Source organism: Amblyomma mixtum, chromosome 6, assembly GCF_055824585.1.
Source record: "Amblyomma mixtum isolate Tamu chromosome 6, ASM5582458v1, whole genome shotgun sequence".
NCBI classification, from domain to species: domain Eukaryota; kingdom Metazoa; phylum Arthropoda; class Arachnida; order Ixodida; family Ixodidae; genus Amblyomma; species Amblyomma mixtum.
This window is the reverse complement of record NC_143017.1, coordinates 135,264,760-135,287,437: the sequence shown is the minus strand read 5'-3', so window position 1 is coordinate 135,287,437 and position 22,678 is coordinate 135,264,760. Positions and strand designations below refer to the sequence as shown.

Here is a 22,678-nt window from a genome sequence, read left to right as displayed (position 1 = left end):
GCTCACAACAAGACATCGTCTCTTTACGGCTTGTTAACTTTCCCTTGGATTTCTCTCGCCGTCAGTGGAGCTCACACACGGAATCTGTCGCATATCAATTATGTTATTTTTGCCATGGTTGCGAGTGTAATCTCCGCCAGCCGTCGGCCTGCGCCGGGGCAAGGTCGTTCTGGTTAGGCGCTGCATTAAACGGCGTGTCAAGGTTGCTTCGACCACGATCGCCGGGGGGTTTTGTTGCTGCCTTTAGCTGGTCGGTCGCTATACATATATTTACTCGGCACAAATGTACCCTGATTGCTTTGTTTGGACGTTACGACCGCAGTCTGTGAGGCGAAGGGGAAACTTAGTGAAACAAATGCTCTGAAGCGATTGTGAGGAATGCCAGCAACGTGTTCTCTGAGTTGGAATTCTCACGAGGTACTTGATTCTTTTATGGCGTCAGCTAATATGCGGCCGGCGAAGCCATTGGCCTGCTTATATATATATGAGAGAAGCCAACAGCCACAGAAACCAAGGGACACAGGGGATTTTTAATTTATTCTTTTATTTCTTGCTGTTGTTCGATTTAGAATATTACTGAATATGTTATCGCTTAAAGCTAATTGATTAGAAAAGCAGAAAAAGCAACCACATACCGCCGGTGGGATCCGAACCCACGACCTCCGAATTACGCGTCCGTGGGTGGCGCTGATGAACACTCTCAAGGTTAGGTTATTTGCAAACATAAATCCCCCGAAAGCAGATTTTACAGCCGTCGCCGTAGCTCAGCGGTAGAGCACCGGACGCGTAATTTGGAGGTCGTGGCTTCGGATCCCACCGGCGGCATGTGGTTGATTTTTCTCCTGCTTTTCTAATCAATTAGCTTGAAGCGATGACATAATCAGTAATATTCTAAATCAAACAACAGCACAAAATAAATAAATAAAAAAAAAATCCCATGTGTCCCATGATTTCTGTGGCTGTTGGCTTCTCTCATATATATACCGGGTGTTTCAGCGAACACTTTCAAAAATTCTCATAAGTAGAATTTTCTTGGTAAAGATATGGCTTTTGCAGCATAGTATTACCAATGTTGGCGGACACCAGAAAACCGGTGAATCGTATTAGGTAGTAAACTGGTTCACTAATTTTTAATAATTAACTTTTTAACTATTACAGTTAGGTGCCTAGTTGCAATTAGATATTTGTAGCCGGTCGTTAGTGATAGCCATATCAGTTTATAGAATGTCGAAAACGCAATTACCCTCGGCGTTGTGGCTCGACAAAGTATGGCTGCATCGTGCGAAAAATACATGCGCTATCGAAAGCATGCAGGCAAAGCATCCCCTCCAGTGCACGTAACTAGTCGAAAAAGCCAAATTTTGTCGAGCCACAGCGCCGAGGATAATCGCATTTTCGAAATTATAAAAACTGATATGGCTATTACTGACGACCGGCTACAAATATCTAATTGCAACTAGGCGCCTAACTGTAATAGTTAAAAAATTAATTATTAAAAATTAGTGAACCAGTTTACTACCTAATACAATTCACCGGTTTTCTGGTGTCCGCCAACATTGGTAATACTATGCTGCAAAAGTCATATCTTTACCAATAAAATTCTACTTATGAGAATTTTTGAAAGTGTTCGCTGAAACACCCGGTATATAAAGCAGCATTGCATCGAACTCTGCCTCCAAGAACGCATACCCTCCGGAACCCCTGCCGTTGAACACCATCATTCTACCTTCTGCGCAGTATCTGATTCGAAAGCTTTTGCTTTACAGCCGGGCTCTACTAAAGTAGCAAAATGTTCCTGAACCATCAGCGGTGTCTTTCCCTACGACATGTCTCTTACATTACTGACCTGCAAAAGCAGGAAGGGCTTCGAAGATTGCTATCTGCACCGAATTGCGACATCTGGGACATTTATTGCATATGCAAAGGCTCGAAAGGGTTTGGAAGGGCGATACGCGATCGAAATGTACCAAAAGCAGGCTAGCTGGAATAACTGCCACGGTGGCTGGGAGGGTCACCGCTACTCTGGTTCGAGGTCGCAGCAAAAATTTTCGCATCAAACGAGGAAACTGAGCCAGTAGACGTTTCATGAGGAGCCTTACAAGTTTTGGAATCGAGCATTTCGCGCTTTAGTAACGGCAGGGAGCAAATGAGTTTAACTACGCATGTCGCTACTCGAAAATAGGGCTTTGTGTCAACGGGGCGAGATAATGTAGCATTGTTTAATTTATTTCTAAACTTGCCTCAGGTGAATTGCAGCACTTCTGCATATTCAGATCGGATGAATATGAAACTGTCACGGAACACAGTGAGCGTTGCACGAATATTTCCTGCACCATTTGGCGCCTGTGGCTCGTGTCATTTACTTCTACTGCCCGAATAAGTCCGGACGATACAGCGGAAACTCATCCAATGATGCACTTAGCAACATGGCGATGATGATGATGATGATGGACTGTGGTTTAAACGTTGGTTTGTCCTTCGCACGGGGCGCCACCTAGGCGACGCAGTGGCCAACCCCGGTAGGAAAACAAACGGATGACGCAAGAAGGGGAGAGGGAAAGCGGTTGTTGGCCACTCCCCTCCCCCCTCCACACAAAACGCGGCGCGCGCGGCAACAGCTCTTTTACGGCGTCCCCGCTCATAAATTGTGTCGGTGGCGCTTATCGGCGCGCCGCTAGTGGTCCGTCTATCTGTCCGCGCTTGCAGATGCCAATCGCGGAATGTTGCGACCGCGACAGGCATTACACGGCGGCCGCTCTTTGCACGCCGGGCGTGCCTGGACTGTCGAAATGGCCGGGCTCGCCCCGCTCTCCTCGCCCGCCGCTGGAAGCGGCGCCCCGACGCCGGCGATGACGACCGTCTTGTGGGCACTTCCTACGCACTCCGCCAGTTCGGTTCTGCGAGCTCCGAGTCGGGGATACGCGAACAGACTTCGCCTAGCGCCAGCCGCAAGCTTGCTGCTTAATCGGCCCTACATACCTGTACATCAGTAATGCCTTATTCTATAGTTTGCTTGCGGGGAACGGTGGTTGCATCTGCTGTGAATAAGTTTGAAGGCGCTTTAGAGAAGTACAGCCCTTGCATTCTTGCTAGCGCTGCACAGCCAGCTAGGTACCCACGAACACAGGGAACTTCATGTCAGAGACATTTTCCGACGAGACCAGCATAGAGGACGGGGGAAATATGAAGTATTGGGCCTGCGCGGTCCACGGTCGAGCAGCTTTGTAATGACGTGACAGATGCCGGCCGAAGGGGACTTGGGAATGCCCGCGGCCACCGCACTGACTCAAAATCGGCCGTCTCTATAGCCTCTGCCGCGCGCTGCTGGCAACTGCTGCACACACACACAAATAGAGCTGGGCGTGGAACAGCGAAATAAACACCACAAATGCAAGGCGGAGGAGTTCTTGCTCCTCTCGCTTTCGTTGTGTAATCCGTGCCCGCCGTCGCTGCGACTGGGACTGCGGCGCCAGTCTTCTTGCCAGAGACCGCGGCATCGCCGAAAAGTCACCAGCGCGTCGATCGTCCGTCTCTACAAGCGCGCTCTCTCGGGTTTGCGTTGCCGCTGCTCCGATTATTATCAGCTCCTCGATCTGTGTCTGTTTAGAGCAGCGCCGCCAACGGCCTCCTCGCCGAAAGATAACGTCGCGTTCCCTCTCTGCGGCGCTCGAAAGTATCAGGCGCGACCGTCAGACGGCGCCAGCTACGGAAGGCGCCCGCGCCCTTATACTGTACGTATAGACATTCGGCGCCCGCACTGCTATGGTTACTTCTTGTCCGCGTTTCTTTTCCGCTCCGCTGGCGCTGAAAACGTTGATGAGCTCCCCTCTCGGCGGACGGGCGAGGCCTCACGACATGAATGCGCGTGGCCGTTGCGTAATGACGACAGCGGAGACGCGCAGGCGTGAAGTCGGACCGGCGCGCCGCGGATGGCAGTGCAACGACGAGCGTTGACCGCGCCCGAAAATGGCGCACGTGATCAGGGCGAGGCACGCGCGTGGAACGAAAAGTTGAAGGAAGGAACCCGCAGACGAAGCTGCAACGTGTCGCAATATCGCGCATTAGCGATGCGTTTTCCACTCGCTATCATCTATCCGAGATGGCAAACTTCTATCTCTGACCGCAAGCCCGGTGTTAGGTTGCACGATGGGACGGTGGTCCTGGAATGGCATGAGCGTAATCATCGACAACTTCCCGGGCTATCTATAGGTTCGAGCGATGGGGCTGCTTCGACAGCTCCGCCGCGTGGTTGGACGCTTAATTCGAAGGCGCAGAGCAGGAGGCGTTGGAGGTGAGTGGCGACATCTGGCGCAAAGGACGAACCGGTGCATAAACCCCGCGTGGCATTGCGCTCTTCAGAAGCGCACATTTCCCGCATATCAATGCCATAGCTTCTCACGTGTTACCTATTTTCGTGCACCGCACGCGTTAACTGCCCACTGCGAAGTGCCTTCTCCCTCTACGCGTGTGACGACCGATCAGTTTTCTGTAATCACAAGACGCTTAGCAGTTGGTTGTGAAGGAACTTCTCACGGAGATATTTATCTGCCGGTCGCAGTTCACCATTGCGCTCGAGCTCTGAGGACAGCGTTGTATTATCGGAGCGCGGGCGGAGCATGATGCTGGGTAGATAACTGAGGGCGAAACCGCGACCATCGCGTTCTTAGAGGCGAAACACAACAATCACTTGTTGCCAGTGTCGCGTCAGCTAATACCCTCGCCGAGTTTCCGTTGAGGTCGGCACCACGTTGCTAGAAGTAACTTGTCAGCGCGATACACGGCCTTTGTGCAGTTGCCACGATGTGCGGGAAAGACAGCGACCATTCTTCTGTGCACTTCCGCCCTCCCGGACGTCTTCCCGAGACAGTATGAAACCTTTTCAAACCCCGAACCGCGACATCCCAGGGTGCTGGGGATGAACGGCGATCCAGAAAAGTGATAAGGGAGGAGCGCGCCAGGCGACATGACGGCACTGTCCATGGAAGTGGCTGGAATTTCCGGACCGAAGAAAGGGTACAAGCAAACGCGATCATTATGACGCTGGGTCTTTCGGGGAGCGGCTTCGAAAACAGACCTACGCGAAAGCATACAGGCCTCGTGCCGCAGAAAAGCCGGTGTCGGCGTTGCCGTCGGCGTGTCGGAAAAATTAGGACTAGTCGATTACAAGAGGCTCCCATAGATGGCGCACGCCATACCAGCGGCGCATCGGAAACGCCCACTCTCAGGCCCTTGGGTTGAGAGTCAAACACGCTACTGCTGCGCCATGCATACACATTCGTACAGCTTCGTATAAAGGGGGGCTTTTATATGCATATCTTGTGGTCTTTCACACAATCCCAGACGAAAACGGAAATGCTGAACGTGTATGTATAATGCTTGGCATGCGCTCGTGGTGTCATGGCGAGAACCGCATAGACATCTGTTGCGTCGTAACGCAAAATGCGCTTTTATTTCTGGCCTTGAAAGCTGGCTTTTCCGTATTTATGATGGACAGCAGTGTTGCGGGGAAGTTGACTTTATAACTAAAACCCATTTCACCCATTTCGTAAAGTTGGCTTCCTCACTTTGCACGCTATCCTAATCATGGCGCTACCGACCTGCAATAAAACGAGGATCTAGTGCTGAATTTACACGTTAATGCTTCGCAGGTGCACGGGGCGCTGTCACGGGAACCGCCTTGACAGACGAATCTCAGGTATGTGGTTATTCTCTATATAAGCATTGAGGTGGAGGCGACTTAACATTTATGAAATGGCTCCAGAAAAAAAAAAAAGCTAACTTGTCCGACTGGCCGAAGCCGCCGCCGAGAGCCGAGACCTTTCGGCCGTCGTCTTGGAAAACAGCAACTGCTAACACTGGGCCAGGGCCGCGGTCCGCGGCGTTCTGTATTACTCCGCTGGCCAATCGCAACACTAAATGAAATCAGCCTTTTAATGTTTGACTATATCAAGCAATGCACGTATCAAAATTCTAGAGCTCATAATTTTTTTTTGTGATAAGCTTCTTGTTTAGGTAACAAGAAACGATTAAGCAGCGGACTACTTTTTCGTCGTGAAATAATTCTGTGCGTGGAGGCTGAATGTGGGCGGAGCTTCACTGCAGACTAAAGTCGTATCCGACTATAGCCACCCTCTTTCTGTTCGACATTAAAAGTTTCCCTATCCTATCCTAATTTCAGGTCGACTTAACCGCTAACGAGTACGTGTGCGCTGTTTTTATTTATTTGCTTTTTTTATAACAGAAACTGGCCTTTTCTAATCGAGACTGACCGAGAGTCGGCAAATGTTCCTCTTGAGCTGCTGCTGCTTTGGCTTTCCCGTTTTCTACGTGCGAACACTCGAGAAGCTTCCACGCATTCCTGAAGAAGACTGCGCCTCACCGCCATTTCACCGCCATTGAAGCAAGCACACCGGCGTTCCCTGTTGCTACTGGGAGTATAGTATACTATAACGAGGACCGCTTACCGACATTACCGGCTGAGTGGGTTACGTGACCGCGCGATTAGCTTCACTTAACCGCCTTTCCAAAGACAATCGTTGCCAGTTGATCGCCTCGTTTCACTCTCTCGCCGTCTGCGTTAGAACGCGTATGGGGACAATCTCCGCACCAGTCAATTACAGCTGCCCGCGCGTCGCACGCAGCTGCGGCGAAACGGACAGGTTTCATGCTCGTCCTCCCGAGAATGGCGCCACTATCGCGCTGGTTAAGTGGTCCGCGCCACTTTCGCGCGCTGGTTAGAAGAGAGAGAGGCGCGCAGCTCTGAATAGTCGTCCGCCTAAAAACAACAAAGTGTATAGAATTGTATCGGGAGCACGGGAGAACGTGCAGAGCCCGGTCAGTTCTTTGGATCTCGCAGCGAGTATAGAGGGGGGGATAATCGAATCAGATGCCGCGGCGTTGCTCTGCGCTCGGGCAGTGCACACAAGCTCGACGGCCTCGGGCCCGAGAGGGAGTGGCCTTGGCTTCGATTTCGTGCCGGCCGTTCTGTAAAAGAAAGCCCGGCTCCGCTATACGGCGCGCAACCCCTCGCGAATAGCTCTGCTGCAGTGGACGTGTTTGCTTAGTAGACGCGTTCCTTGACGGCGTATGCTTTATGGTTTCCGCTAACGAGCATCCGCTGCGTTTTCCTGGCGCCTACACCTGGAAGCAGTAAGTGCTGAGGGGAAAGAAGAAAAAAAAAACGAATAGCGGAACGTTAAGGCTCTTGGAGAGTCGGGAAGTGGTGCGGCCTCACGCGAAGCATTCGGTCACGCTTCCCGGGTTTGCAGTGCTTACGCACGCGCACACGCGGCGTGGTTTATTATATATACTCTTTATATGCATACAGGGAAACGCGTTAGAGCGCAGCGAACAGGTTCGTAGGTAGATGCGTCGAGAACGTGCACGCCAGCGGCAAAAAAAAAAAAAAAAAAATGAAACGAAAAGCTAGCGCGGTCAGTTCGCGTGATTCGGACGCGGTTAGTCCGAGACCGGATCGACTGAGTGCCTGCATCATCATCGTCGTCGTCAGCAGCGACAGCGAATGCAATCTGCGTTTCCGTCCGCTGCGAAACAAAGCCCTATCCAAATTGAACCCGATTAACCCTGTCCTGCACACACATCCCCCCCATCCCAGCAGCATGTCTAAATATCTCATTCCCCTTGTAATCCGTTCCGTCACACTAACGGGCCACCAGCTATTTGTTTTAGCATTACAAGCCGTGCTGAGAGTAATTGATTTCCTCTCTTTATTACGCTAAGTCGCAGTGCACTACATATACTACGATTTTCGTCGTGACTTCCGTTTCGACGAATGTGTGGTCTGATCTTCGGCGTTCCAATATGGCTTCGCTCTTATATACGTGTGAATACGGGCGGTCTGAGGCCAACCAGATGCAGTGCGCGCTCCTTGATACGCATGAAAGAAAAGGAAAGACGATAGAGAACGAGAGAGAGAAGGATAAGAAACGCACATATAATTATGCAAAGTACGCGTTCACGGGGCTCCGTTTTCCGCGGGCTGCGTAACCTCTGCCCTTTTGTGCGCCAACAAACGGAGTCCGTGTGCGTACAGTGCCGCCTCTCTGACGCGACGTAACCGAATGCGCTTGCGACGGCGCATGCCCCCTGGCTGTGTAGTAAGTAGCAGCAGCAGCGGCAGGCAGCGCGGCCTCCTACGTACTGCCCGCGTCGAAAGCCGCCCTCGCGAGAAAGCAGCAGGCCTTGGAGGAGCCATATGGCAGGCGCGTGGCGATGACCGGGGGGCGCGACAGAGCCGGCCGATTCAATCGCCGGCGCCGTCTTGAGTTTGTCGCCGGGGCTCCTTCTCTCCCTTGCTTCCCCTTGAGCCGCTCGTCGTGTAGCACGCACTGCGCTTCCGCTCTCTTTCCCCGTGAATGAATGGCCCGGGGCCGCTGCCAGTCTGCGCAGGTCCCAGATGGCCCAAAGCTGTCGGCCCACGCTGCTGCGGCTGTCGCGTGCTCGAAGTGCGTGCGTGCGTGCGTGTGTGTGTGTGCGTGTGTGTGTGTGTGAGGGGGGGGGGACACTCGTTACAACAAATACTTTGTGACCCTGTGTTTTAACCGCGTGTAACGAGGTTTGGTTGCTTTGGTGCCAAAGGGCGTGCGGCTAGAGCTATGCGAGCGCCTGAGTAGGATGACATTGCGCGCATTCTTTGTGCTCGAAGCAGCGCACAAAAATCGCCTTCCGGATGACGCGTCCACATAACGATGCGATGCTGACCCAGGCTGCTCAACCCCCCCCCCCCCCCCCCGTTCTAATCTCTCTCTCTCTCTCTTTTTACTGTACTTAACGTGTGCAAAAACGCGTGCCAAGGCGGGACAAAGTCAAGCCGGCCGACAACTACCAAATGATTTTTTTTCCTTTCCTGGTCTTCTGGTTTGCCTTATGCGCCTCGCCCGCGGTACTTCTTGAGTTCGATAAGAAAGATCTGCTCTCAGGCTCTCAGGTAAGTCGTCCCCGCACCCACACCCTGGAGGGATGCTCTCTCGGACCGTGCATCCACCCATGGTTTCCTCATCTTTTATTCTGCCGAGATAATAAAAAAAAAAGGTGACCGGGGGCTGCAACAGTTGAGGCAAACGCAAAAGGCTCCCTGACGAAGCAGCAGCCAGTCGTCGCTTCGGACGCCTCGAGCGTCGTCGTCGTGCGATTATTTGTTTTCCCGGTGCCACCGGGAGCGGAGGAGAGAGGCTTCTCGCCGGCGAATTTTCACCCGAAGCAGGGGGCCTCGGGCGCTTCGCGTGGCTTCTCCGGCTGGCAGCAGCAGCGGCGCGTTTATTTTGCTTGGCCGCGGACGGAGCGGGGAAGGAACGGGACCTTCCCCTCAACGGGGAAGAAGACCGGCGCGTGGCGAAGCGGGGTGCAGCCACACGCGCCGGCCTCGTCCGGCTCGCCACGAGGACGGTTCCGCAGATATCACACCGCCCACTGTTTGGCGGTGAGGAGGAGCGAGGCCGGGGGGACGAACACCAGGGGCAGCAGATCAGCGCCACCCCGGCTGGAAACGAAGGGAATGCAAGCGACGGTGCATGAAGCGGCTCTAATACGGGTCGGCTCTGTGCTGGTTTAGGGAGTTTTCCGCTTGGAAGAGGCCGAGAAGACGCGGCACCCACGAATCGCGCAGCGAGAGAGGGAAAATTTATTGCTTCGCTTTCGCAGGTGTAGTCCTCAGTCCAGAGAGTGAGCAATGCACCTTATCATAGTTTCTTACTATTACCTAGAGGGAAAGCTGGCGGCGCTGCACTTCAGCCACCATGGACGCTCAAAGCATCATGGGGCGGTGAGCTACTTGTTGCGAGACAGTCGTAGTTTTTCGGGAACACGAAGTGGCACTACTAAGATGTTTCATTCCGAAAACGCTGTTCGTGTGTGCGCAGACGACTTTCGCGCGAATGCAGAGTGTAAAAACCATAGTAGTGAAACCGCAACGACACACAACGCCAATAAAAGGTTTCACTTTTCCAAAATGTTATTAAAAAACCTTTTGAAGTATTTAGCCAACTAAATTTTTTTGAAAACATATTTCTTTTTAAAAACGCGCCTGTTGAGCACGACATATTTGTTTTTGTAGAGTTCTTCACTTGGCCAATAGGAGAGCGAGTCGTCTCTTATTTTGGGCAAACTTTGCACTTAAATGCTTTTCTGCTCGTTTTGTTGCAATCATTAGACAAGATATTGAATGTTAGGATGTTTGTAGTTATCAAACAGCTGTATTTTTTTAATATTTTTTGGCCAAAAGTTACAGTTCCGCAACAAGTAGCTCACCGCCCCATGATGCTTTGAGCGCCCATGGTGGCTGAAGTGGTCTCGAGGGGTCGCCATGCAAACTCCCATAGACGGGCCGCCAGCTTTCCCTCTAGGTAATAGTAAGAAACTCTATGGCACCTTATCGTTGCGACTCACGTGCTATATGTTTGCGTCTTTGTCTCTGTGTGCGGCCTAATCGGCACCACTTGGTCCCCTTGGTGCCGGTACAGGTCACTATAGGAATGTTTTGAGAGTTCGTGGATGTGTGCAGTTCTATGCACGCCTCTCAGAAACACGATATTTTACTGTGACATAGCAGAGATGTGGTCGCCACTTCACTGCATATGCTTACACAGCTGCAAAAATAACTGATGCGGGTACACGGAACAACTATATGTGTGTAGTTTGCGCCTGACGTCTCTGGCGCCACTTTGAGCGCAGAGTCTAGCTTCCACAGCGTTCGCCGGAGCAGGTGGCGATAAGTGGATTAGAAAAAAAAAAATAACGCGCAGGTTTTCGCCGCTGTGGTTCCTAAGGTGGCGGCTGCTAGGGCGTCGGCGCAAACTATGTTTAGCGTAACGTTGGTCCTATCTTGGGTTAACCGGAGAGCTGCGGCGGACGGGAGGGCAAGGACGGAGCGATCGATCGATCGAGGTATCAAAGAGCACGTCTGTAACAAACAACAGATATGGGGACTACTTGCATCTGCGCCATGTGTATGCGCACTTTGCACCGCCCCCGCCGAGTGCGGACCGCTGCGGCAACCGCAGCTAAGTGACTCTCTTTTAGTAGCGGTGTAGGCGCTGCGTGTTATCTGCGCCTGCGACCCCTGGCATTATCAATCGGCCCCGCCGTCCAGGCTCGAGCTGTTATGCGTCTTGGGAGTAGGTGCGTATCGCGCTTCCTCGTGTTCGTCGCGCGCACACGGGCTGACCTTGGCTTGACCTGGACAATAGAAGAAGGCGCGTTTATCACGAGCGCGCACCTTGCGACCGCTAAAACGACGCCTTCGCACCGGTCTTCCTGCCAGCGCCGAGTGCCGTTTGTGGGACCCTCAGGAGGGTGGGAAGGTGTGAAGAGCCAATGGGACGAGTGTTTATCCATGCATTGCGGTGCCTGTTTGCATAGCCTGCCCTTTACAATCCAGGTGCGCACTTCTCATCTGAACAGATGATGAGCATCATCATCATTATTAGCCTGACTACTCCCACTGCAGGGCAAAGGCCTCTCTCACGTCTCTCAAATTAACCCTGTCCTTTGCCAGTTGCGGCCACCGTGTCCCCGAAAAATCTCATCCGCGTTACATGCTCTGCCCAAGCCCATTTCTTCCTCTTGATTTCGACTAGGATGTCACTGACCTGCGTTTGTTCCCTCACCCACTCCGCCCGCTTCCGATCCGAGGGATCGAACAGATGATATATATCATGCCCGTAAATACCGTTAACAAAAGGCAGTCGGAAAGACTCATTTACCCACCCCTGATGCCGCGACGGAGAAGCGTATATACGTACGCGGCTTTCTACGGATCTGTCCAGCACTGCGCGTCCAACCAAGACCGGCACCTAAGATCCAAAGGGTAGCTCGTTCTACCGTGCAGCCTGTGGTGCTGCTTGGGGAGAGGTTGAGATCGTTGCAAGCTACAGGATGGTCTCCAGTTGCCACAATCACCGCGTGCAGACCAGTTCAGTGCTGCTTGGACGCAGGCAGCCTGTATCATATCGTACTGAACTTCATTAATTCAACAAGACTGCTCCCTTAATTCGTTCCTTTCATACCATGAGCCAATTCAAGTACCAAAAATAAAAAAAAGAATAGGTTTTTGTTGTGTCCACTTAGATGCGTACGATAAACGGGCAGAGAAGAGGCCGGCGGCGCGGGCTTGCGGTCGTCGTCGTTGCCGTGAAGGTATTCCGTCGGCGTTCGCCAAATATCCGCGGGCTGAAGGAAACGTGTCTCGTTAAAACGACCTAAACCCGTCCCAAATAGCGGGTGTAAATTTACTCTCCAGGAGCGAGAGGAAAAAAAAAAGAAGAGATGCTGGTGGAGAGATAGGCGCGGGATATAAAGAACCGTGTGTGACGTCGATCGTATAAGCGTCGACCGGGAGGAGATCTCGAATCGAAAGAACGAGCCACAGAATGGTGCGCGCCGACTCTAATAGGGGCGACACGCGGATGTGCTCGATCGACTTTACGGCTTTCTCGACTTCTGGTCTTCGAATCCGTGCGAGGAAAGAAAGCACGGACGGTCCGGTTGGAAACTGTGCCGATATGTAGTGCAGCTCCTCTTTCCCGCTCGATATCGACATGTCGATGTCGCGTTAACGGTAGATAGTAGTGGGGCTCTTACAACTTGCCGCGTGCCTGCATGATGTGCTCGCTACTTGTTCAGCACACTCGTTCTTCTCCGTTTAAGCTTCTTTACCAAATAGACGCCGCGGTGGCCCAGTGGTTATGGTGCTTGGCTGTTGACCCGAAAGACGCGGGTTCGATCCCGGCCGCGGCGGTCACATTTCGATGGAGGCGAAATGCTAGAGGCCCACGTGCTGTGCGATGTCAGTGCTCATCAAAGAACCTCAGGTGGCAGAAAATATCAGGAGGCCTCCATTATGGCGTCCCTCAAAGTCCGAGTCGCTTCGGGGCGTTAAAGGGACACTGAGGAGAGCACTATTAATATATTTTTTATAGCAAAATCCGATAGTTCGGCATGTCATGGCTTTGTTGCCACTTGGCCGGCAGCGAAAAATGCATTTATTTCTAAGAAATTTGGATTCGAAGTTGAAAAGGTTTTTCCCGCCGCTGTGATTCAAACTTGGGATTCGGCTATGACGACAGAGGACTAAGTGACGTGAAACATGACGTGACATGACGTGATGCGGACTCCGTGATTTCTGATGGCCAGCAGTGCGGCCTAGCAGCAGCCGAAAAGAAAGCTACCGCCGGCCGCACGTTGAAGGCATCTATCGGCTATTACGGCCGTCGCTACAGTCGCTTCGCTTACGTTTGCATCGGCGTTTTGCGAGCGTTACGATGGATCTCGTTCTCGAAGTCGTCAACGAAGTTCTCGCAAATAGACACCTTTAGCATACCGTGTACCTTGATACGTTGCTTGATACCGCTAGCGGAATACCGGGAGCCCGCCTAACGCCGGCGAGCAGGCGCTGATTGGTCCCGATGCTTCAGGCGAGCGCGTAGCTGCCCGGCACGTGGCGCCATCTGGCGACGTCAAGGAGATTTGCGCATGCATTGGCTGCGCCTCAGTGATTTGTGCTTCTCGTGTCCTAGCGTTGCTAGAACCATTGGTTCTAGCAACACTGTTTTGTTATATGACGTCATGACGCTTGTACTTGCGAGTTTGGCCTGTGGCGGCGATACCTGTATTTTGGTTCTTGCTCTTTTCTACGTTACAAGAGCTTTGTTGTCAGTATGAGTGGCGTTTTTGTAATCAGGAGCTGGTATTCTGTCGATACAAGCCAACTTCAATTTCTCCTCAGTGTCCCTTTAAGCCCCATGAACCAAGAACCAGCTTCTTTACCAAATCAAAAAGCGGCGCTGCTATGCAGTGAAACAGTAGTTCATCTCGAGGAATAAAAATAGCGTTAAAAATAAGACGCTCCAAATAGCTCATTAGTTAGTCTCAAAAGGGAGGATTGAGGATTGTAGGGTCAGTTGGTTTCCACATTAGTTACTTTATGGTTTACGGTTTAGTTAGTGGAGTGTTTAGTGCTGGTGTTTGCGAAAAAATATGGCACCTTTGTTTTCTGTTCTAGTTCACGGAGCATGGACTTCGATTGATTCGTCAGTTATGCAGCATATAAAATGGTAGCATGCGAGCGTCATTTCAACGCGACAACGCTAGCGTTCAATTCCGCGTTGAAAGTCATTGTTTGCAAATAGTGCACCGAGCGACTCGGCGGTGGAAAGAATACTTCAGACGGTAGCAAGCTCTGTCGATCGCGCCCTAACCGCACCAACGCTCGTGAAGCAGCGATCATTCAATTTATATACAGTTGCACTTCGTTATAACGAAACGGTTTATAACGAAATAATGGATATAACGAAAAAATGACAATCCCTTTTGGAAGGTCGACTAACACGGGCTATAGCGAAGCTACCGCTATAAATAAGTAATAGGCGGGCCCCTTCAACTGTAGTGCCAGCGTTCCTTGTAGCTCACTGGCATGGGCTCGATACTAATACCTCTGTGCCCTTCCAGTCAATCGTTTTCGCTCAACGCACTGTGAATGCATCTCATAGTGTACGCATAATCATCATCATCAGCCTGACTACGTCCACTGCAGGACAAAGACCTCTCCCTTATCTCTTCCAGTTAACCCTCTTCTGTGCCAGCTACGGCCACCCAGCTATTCCTATGCCGATTAAAGCTAATGCTGCTACGTCAGCAGTTCTCGTAAAAACGACCGTTGAATGGCTCGCTTCGATACCGCCTCATGACACAGCGCTTCGTTACCTGCACGGGCCCTCGTGGCGCGGATCCTCTGGGGCCTGTTCGTTTCCTTGGCCCTCCGTCCGTCACCTTCGAGTTGTTCGGCGTGCCGTGCGCACCGCGCTTCCTGCTGTTCTTTTTCACCCGGTTAGCGCTGGCCGCGGAGCACGGATTCCGGTTGCTTGTCTTCGGCATCAGAGCCGCGGACACAATGGGTGCCCCGCGCATTCTCCATCGCGATGCGTGCACAGAGGCCAGCCTCTGTCTGCGTCCTCGCCTCAACGTGCGCGCGCGGACCGCCGAGGAAACAAGCCGGCGCCATTCAGCGTTCCCCCCACTCCAACACGGCCGCGGCAAGCGGCCCAGGGACAGCGGAAACTTGCGCGATTAAAAATAATAATAAAGAGATTCGGGCTGTCGTTCCCACTTTTCTGTTCGCCGCGCACTTTCCCTGTCTTGAGGGCCCGCTGCTCTTTCTCTTCTGTAGCACCGCGGCGTTTTATATCTCTTCTATCTCTCTTTATTATTCCTAGCCGGTCTGACATGCGTGTCCCGTCGTCTCCGACTTTTGCGGCTCCGCTTCCGGAGCAAACGTGGCTCCATCTGGCGGCTTTTGCTGGCGCTGCAGATTCTCGGGAGCACGGGGAACGGGACTCTTACCGCCCCCGACCGAGCTTAGGCAGGGGTGAGGACCATCATCTCGCAAGACTACAGAGTGTAATTTGGTCTTCACCCCTGCATTGCGGGCCGTAAGCGAGCACGCCAGCTGTATCAAGGCCACTTCACGGCGAAAGTCGCCGATCCATATAGCTGAATCCGCGAAGAGCGCTTGGTTTGCTGGCGTTACCCTCTTGCGTGGATGAATGATCTGACACGGAAATTGGTAGGTAGGGTTTTAACGTAGTTTAACTGAAGCAGGTGTTAATTCTTAAATCGGAGGAGACACTTCAGCTCCGCGTTGAGGGTGTGACGTGATATCTTCAGTGGGCTAATGCCTGCGTATGCAGAATTGGTCATTCTCTAATTAACATTCGCAGATGGCAGCGAGTCCTCGTGCGACTACCAGCGCAGTGGCGCAGCGGTTAAGCGATGCGCCACTGCACTGGCAGGTGGCTGTTCCTGTCACAGTCACCGTTAGGGATTCGGCGATCCATGCTGCTCTTCCCGAGCAACCTCTCGCGTAGCTGACGCGACGCTCCGAACTTACCCGACCCTACCTGAGTAACTCGGGTAGTAACTAGGGTTGCTGACGGCACAAGATCGTACGCACCGTCTTTGCCAAAAGTAACCGGACAACGATGGTTTGTTTATTAGCCGCACAGCGAAACACTTATGGCAGCCTTTAAGCTCTGAATCTGTGTACAGTAAGGTGAACCCTTGACCTCACGTTCTGACACCTATTGGTCGTTAGAAGTGCCGTACAGGCTCCGTTATACGGTTGAGAAGCAAAAACTTGTTGCTCCGTTACTTTTGGCGAGGGTACGGTGAACTGTGAACGTACGTAGGGTGACAAGATTCTTGGTCGGTGCTCGTGAGCGTATGATTGCCTTCGGACTAATAGTTCCGCGTGCACTCTTGTGTACGCAAGATTCGTTGAGAACACTCTTGAATGTGTGGACCTTTTCACCGCAAAATCGGTGACTACTTTCGCGCGGATCCGTGTTCGTGCCTGCGCCCGTCACTCGGAGCTGTGCACCGTGAGTGTTGTCTCGTGCTATGGAACTGTTTCAACTCTTTCAAACCAGAGCCGATTTGGCGAAGGTGCATCCGTATGGTGGAGTCGCAACACGCACTGTGCCGCGGCAGCCCGCCCTTTGCGTACGCACTCATGGCCCTCGACGGAGTTCTACTTGGTCGCCAGGCTCCCTTCGGCAACACGACAGATCCGGCACAGTCCTACAGCTCGGCTCGCTCCGTCCTCCCCTTGGACGAGGCTCAGGTCGTGCAAGCTCGCTTGGCGCGGAGTTCACGCCCACCTGGCGTCGGCTACAAGCAGACGCGACACGCCGCGCCGCAGTTTCTTCGCCCCGCAGTGACAGGACCGCCCTGATTTGTGTCCCGACGGCGCTCCAAAAAGCAAGCGCCCAGCGACAGGCGCCTTCTGCAAACAGCGCCGCACCGCGGGAAGTGGCGGCTAGCGTCGGGGGACGGGCGTGAGCGACGAGACTACCCGGGCGCCGGCGGATCGTGCGGCACCTGCATGTAGCTTGGTTGGTGCCGCGAGGTGGCGAAGTTGACAGTGTCGCGCATGCAGAGGGCCGCGGTTTGTTTCGAGCAGTGTTATGTCTGCACCTGCGATTCTCGGCACAGCAACAGCGGGTTGCTGATTTGCCTGCAGTGGCGCCACCTGTTCCTCCATGGCAGCAGCTGACGAAGCACATTCACGCTTGCTTTCTCAGCTGCTGTTGCGAGGAGCGGTTGCGCGAACCGAAGGAAGCAGAGAACAAGGTCGGACCTTGCGCTACTCTTCTTGCCTCTGGAGTGATGAACCAACATGTCGGACTGCCACCATGGGTGTGGTGGGGAGAGCGACGAGCTGAGAACATATATAGCGGTCGGTGCAACACGTGTAGCCCAGTTGTGAAGCGTGTGCCCTGCTCCACGGCTCCACCCATCGCTAATGCCAATGGTGCGATGGGTAGCGAAGGGTGCGTGCTTGGTAGCCTCACTCGGCTGTGTTGTCATCTGTGTGCAGCGCATATGGGGCCAGTTTTTAAGTACACAAGGTGACACGTGCCGATTTCGACGCCAGGGAAAAGCTCTCGAAAAGTGTGAGCGCAGGCCAGGGAACTCAGGAACGAGGCAGCATTTCTCTAGCCCCTCGTCCCATCTCACGCGCCGCTTGCGGCTGCCTTGATGCTTAAGCTGCACATTCTTACTGAAACAGCACAGATAGCACTGCACAACTATTCAGGACCAGTTAATAGCCCAGCCCACCAGCAAAACACTGGACAAATACTGTTACCCATACGAAAATATCCTGCGGCCTGCTGTAGTTCATTAGCCCAAATAGCTATAGCCTTTCCCTATGGCCGTGTTTAGCTGTAGTTTCAGACGGATATACTCTTCTACAGACAGTAATACCGAAATGCCCGAAGCGCGCTCCGCCTGAACACAATACGATCGGAGAGCGTCTCCTGGCATTTTTTCAACGCACTACCATGCAGTGTCGCTTGCGTTTGTTGCATTACGCACGTGATGTCTTGCCGTTTGACGTTTCTTACATAGGTGCACGAACTCCAGAGTTATTATGTTCCGATGCCGTGGCAAAAAAATAAAATTAAACAGCTGTCGTTAACCGGGTTTTTCAGGCCCCCTGTGGCTTGTTCTCCTCCTCCCAACTCCTGGCGCGCTCAGCCAGTGTCGTCGCATGCTTTCTAGTGTTTGTTTTTACGTTTCTGTCGCCCTGCTCTTCCGCTCCCTAAGTGCTGCCTCATCATCACTCTTCATCGCGCTGACAACGCGTCAGTGTCTCGCGAGTTCTTTTTTTCAAAACCGCGCCCTCCTCTCCAGTGGAAGCTATTTGGACGCCGAGGGGCTTCCCTCACATTCTGGTTTGTCTCAGCTACTACGAGGGTCCAGGGCTAGTGGCCAGGGCTGGGCTAGGCACGGCATTGTCATCAATAACGTTAACCACGAGGCGCGCGTGTTGCAGCGTTTTGTGTGTTGCCAACACTAGAACAAACAAGAGCCGCCGCACGCACTTGTTGCCGCGCGGTAGCCGACACTCCTGCGGCTTGTAATGCGTGCCGTGAATACCGCCTTGAGAGGCACAGCCTCATCAATAACCTTAACCACGAGGCGGGCTCCAAAGCATGAACTGCCCTGCGATATGTTCGCGCTGAGCCCCCGACACTTTGTTAACGTGTGTGTATGCCATGAATACGCTATACGGACGTGTACTATACACAGCTCCGGTTCCGTTCGCAAGACCCGGTTTTCATTGTCTTGTTCTTTTTTTTCAGTACCGCAAAGTGTTTTTTGACTTTCAGCCCGGCGTATTTAACCGCCTTTTCTGCGACACGTCTACCGCGAGCAAAAGCAGCTTTTGCAGCATTTATTCTGTTTGTTTTCTTCGAGGCGCACATGTCTCGTTTTTCTTTTGTTTGTGTGTTTGTCCTCCCGGGGCATTTCTTGATTTTCTTGCTGCACGAAACCCGTTTGTCTTCGTCAGCGCCGCACCCCGGGCTTCGCGACGCGGTGATTACAGCCACCTCAGCCGGCTGGCAGACCCGAGGGAAATAATAAACGAAGGCCGGACCGCCTCCGCTCTAACGGTAGCTACACACACACGTTGGGGCGGTGGGGAATAACACGTTTGCAACGAGCAGCTCCGCGGAGGGTCTCGAAGACCGCCCCTTCCTTATCCTCTTTTTTATTCGTGCATTCCCGTGTGTGCCTGCGTGTGTGACGTACCTGGCTTTTGCAAAGCAGAGCAACGGGACAAGAACACGCAACATCTGTAAAACAAAGCGCTCGAGGCTCGCCTGCAGTCCAGAAAAGCCCGGGAACGAGAGCGAGTGCAGGTAGGACGAGAAGACATTGTTGATGAAGGAGCCCCAGGGGGGGGGGGAGAAGGCAAACGAGACTGGGGCGAGAAAGAAAGAAAGAAAGAAAGAACAAAGAGTGCAAAAAGAAGCGGCGCCCCTTCGTCAATGCGGCCCCATGCTGCGCGGAAAAGCGTGCATGGCGATTGTTCGCCATGTGTTCGCTGAAGTGAGGGAGAAGAAAGCGGTTCCCAGGCGATATGCGGGGCGTTCGTTTCTTCTGGGCGATAAAAAGAAGGGAAAGAGAGGCGGCGGCATTCGTCGCGTGGTGCTGCACCGATGAGGCGGACGAGCGCTGCCCCGCCGTCTCTTCTCCCATGGCCCTGCCCCATCGAGGTGCGACGCCGCACTATTTCAGGCTCCCCGCTGGCGGCCAGTGCGCGTAGCGAAACGACTCGATCGGCATGGGCAGCGGCGGCACTGGGTTCTGCCTCCGTGGGCGCCTGTGGGCTGGGTGCGATCGTTCCAATCCAGGAGGGTGAGGACGTTTGTACAGTGTATCACTTCGCCGCCGCCGCCGCTGGCCGGCAGTGGGCGCCAAGGTGTGCGGCGAGGACGAGGGTTTACGCCGTACATATCCGTCAGCTACGGGCCTGACTGGTTCCTTCTGTGTGTCAGCGAAGAGGCGTCTCCGAGCGCTTGCACCCGTAGGAGGAGCGGAATGTGCGAGAAGCGGTTCTCCGTGCCTTTAATTTGCGTCAGTGTTCGTACGAACAGTAACTTCTGAAGCGAATGCGTTGACCCAGAGACGGAAGTACTAACTAAAGGGCACAAAACAAGAACACCGCAAAGTTTGCGCCTCATCTAAATAAGGGAAGGCAGACAGCGACCGCAAACACGTCTCTGTGTTCCATTTAGAATCCATCAAGTTCCGGTTCGCCGGAGTAGAAAAGCGGTCTTAATGTTCGTTTAGTTGCGGTACTTTCTGCAGACGTTACGTTCGTGTGCTGTTTCTTTTATTTTTCTTTTAGCAGTAGAGGGTGGTGTCTGGTATTAGATGTGTGTTTCCCCATCTCATCCGAACACAGCGAGGAAGCGAGCGATGTGTTAGCGCACAGATCTCTGCAGGAACTCCGAAAAGCCCCCCAAGCCGGCCCACTTAGAACAGAGAGAGAGCGAGAAAGCTTTAATGCGAGGAAGGATAGAGAGGTCGGCCAGAGTAACATGTCTCTGGCCTGCTCCTTAGAATAGATCTCTCCCCGACGAAGCGATGCGTCGACAGGACTGACGCGGTCTCTCTGCGGCTCCATCTCCATCCCTTCCGTCAGCAGTGCGCCTGCTGTTCTGAATCCGGGACATCCTTGAAGGAGCAAGGCGGTGTAGCTACATATCCGCCCCCGCAGAGCCGCGCTACGCAATCGGCTCTGCGTCGGCTGGAAATAGTCTCCGCGGATGCAGGTGACGCTCGTCTGTCGGGCGGCTGGGGAGGTCCGCGCGCCGACCGTCCCCTGCGCTGGGCCCCCCGGCTAGCCACGGCCCGGTGGCTCGCACGTGCGCCGTTGGAGGAGAAGCCCACAACGCGCTCAGCCGTTTCCATTTTTGGGACCCCCCTCTTGTACTACTTCCGCTCGTGGTGTGTGCGCGTTGCCGTGACAACGCCGGATACCTCAGAATGTACGACGAGAGATACGCTGCGTTCGGCTTGTTCCCGTGCCTACGTCGGAAGAGAGTTCTGTGACGGCGCGCGCACTGAATGGCGTCTGTGGCAACGTTTTTCGTTGGTCTGTGGAGCGGTGTCTTGAGACACGGCTCAAGCGGAGCTATAGGCCGCTCGGCGACGGTTTCGCATAGTACGTACTTACCGCGGCTCACCCCCTTAACCCCGAGACGTGTGCTCGAAGTATTTTGGGCTGGTGTTGCGCGTTTTCTCGTTCCGGACCAGCTGCACTTGTGGCGCAGTCTTGAGCAGGTCTGTCATCAGTGAGGAGGAGGAGGAGGGGGATTTGAGGCCAGCACTAAGTCCCAGTGAAAAAGAGCGCTTGCTCCACTACGACCCGTCGTTCTTCTGCTGACGCCCGAGTGCAGCCAAGCACTCCAGGAAGGAGGGGGAGGGTAAGAGAAATAAAGAGAGGAAATGGCAGTGTTACGTGAGTAGATAATGTGTTCTGTGTCTGCCTGATCCCCGGATAGTTAGGACAGTGGGCTGTTTCACGCTGTCCGAAGTTGCAGAGCATTAGTGGGGTGAGGAGAGTGTTAGTCTGCACTTTGCGAAGGACGTGTGCTTGTTCCGCTTTGAGTGAGGGTGAGGTAAAATTGTGCGATTTTCCCTGACGTTGCGGTAGTATTCAGCTGTTCAATCCCGGCTGCGGCGGTCGCATTTTTATAGGGGCGAAATGCTACAGACCCGTGTATGCTGTGCGATGTCAGCGCACGCTAAACAGCCCCAGGTGGTCGAAATTATCCGGAGCCCTCCACTACGACGTCCCTCGTAGCCTGAGCCGCTTTGGGCGTTAAACCCGATAAAACCAGAACCAAACCTATTTGCTCTTTATATGTTGCTGCTTCTTCCACTGACATTGGATTTGAAGAGGGAATTGATGGCGCCTGGATGTTAATTTGGCGGGTCTACTGATGAACCAACTCATTTTCCTCGATCCCAGCGCGGCCACGTATCCAACGCAAGATGATTGTAATGTTCGTATTATGGTTATGAGATTTTATCAGAATGTTCTATGGGAGGGTCAGTGAGGCATGCCAGCTTTCAAACCAGTTTGTCGATAACGAACTGTGGAGAGTGCAGCTTTTGTCTTTCGAAATTCTCTGCGTGATTATGGCGTTGATCGCCAAGGCACTGAAGCGATGTCATTTTAAAGGTCTTTTTCTTACTTGTGTATACTGCTAAATCCGAGGAATTGGCGTGCTCCCCGAGACGGCTTTTTGAGGAGGCTAAGGTAGCATGCTTAAACGCGCGCTCTCACACAGCTGGATGTTTTGTCAATGCTAACTGGAGAAAACGCTTCGAAAACGGGGTATAAATAATGCAAGCACTGTGCGCGAACCTCGTCTTCAGCACCCCCACCCGATTGTGAGGCGGATAATCACCGGAACAAACGTGCTTTACTGCCGCACACAGGATTGGCAGGCAGTCTTCTATAAAATGACGAAGACGACAATCTTGAAAGATGCTTTCGGGTGCATAGCGGCCGCTTTCCATTTGCGGAAACATGCGGATTAAGACGTCCTTCGCCGCGCAAATTGACCGGTTTCGATCGGGAACAGCCGTATGAAAGATGAAAGAAGCGATCGCGTCAAGAACTGTGCGGCGGCGATGAGTGCACAGAGTGGGGGGGGGGGGGGGGGGGGGGGGGAATAAAAACTGTCTTTCCTCCCCCGAGTCACAACGATAGCTGCAGAGACCACGGAGAAAGTTCCGCATAACCCGTGAAGAAAATATAAATCGGCTCTTGTTGGGGCACTGCCGGAAGTTTATAGAAGTC

General features: G+C 53.1%; 1 protein-coding gene and 1 pseudogene across 6 annotated transcripts in view; one reads left to right on the top strand and one right to left on the bottom strand.

The window, feature by feature from the left end:
• Positions 1 to 22,678, bottom strand: part of LOC149340473 (semaphorin-5A-like) — a 150,742-nt gene that overhangs the window by 49,967 nt on the left and 78,097 nt on the right. The window lies entirely within an intron of this gene.
• Positions 5,673 to 22,678, top strand: part of LOC149340471 (uncharacterized) — a 274,948-nt pseudogene continuing 257,942 nt past the window's right edge. The window contains exon 1 of the transcript XR_016283613.1: positions 5,673 to 5,695. The product of XR_016283613.1 is annotated as an uncharacterized LOC149340471 (transcript). The remainder of the gene's footprint in view (positions 5,696 to 22,678) is intronic.